This window comes from Mastomys coucha, chromosome X, assembly GCF_008632895.1.
Source record: "Mastomys coucha isolate ucsf_1 chromosome X, UCSF_Mcou_1, whole genome shotgun sequence".
NCBI lineage: Eukaryota > Metazoa > Chordata > Mammalia > Rodentia > Muridae > Mastomys > Mastomys coucha.
Window position 1 is genome coordinate 74,253,420 of NC_045030.1, and position 231 is coordinate 74,253,650.

Here is a 231-nt window from a genome sequence, read left to right on the forward strand (position 1 = left end):
ACCCTTCCCTTTCCTCACCATCTGAAGACCTTACTACCAAGTTCTTCACATTCCTCCTCTCTCAAGTCCTGAGGTAGAAAGGAAATGCAGCTACAACAACCACCATTCCAGGGTATCCTAGGCAGTAGAAAAAGGGCAGAACTTGTATGGAGGATGATGTGTAGTTTCAGATGTTCAGTTCTTACCATTTCTACTGACCTTGATTGCTGGCAGATGCTGGACACCTACTCT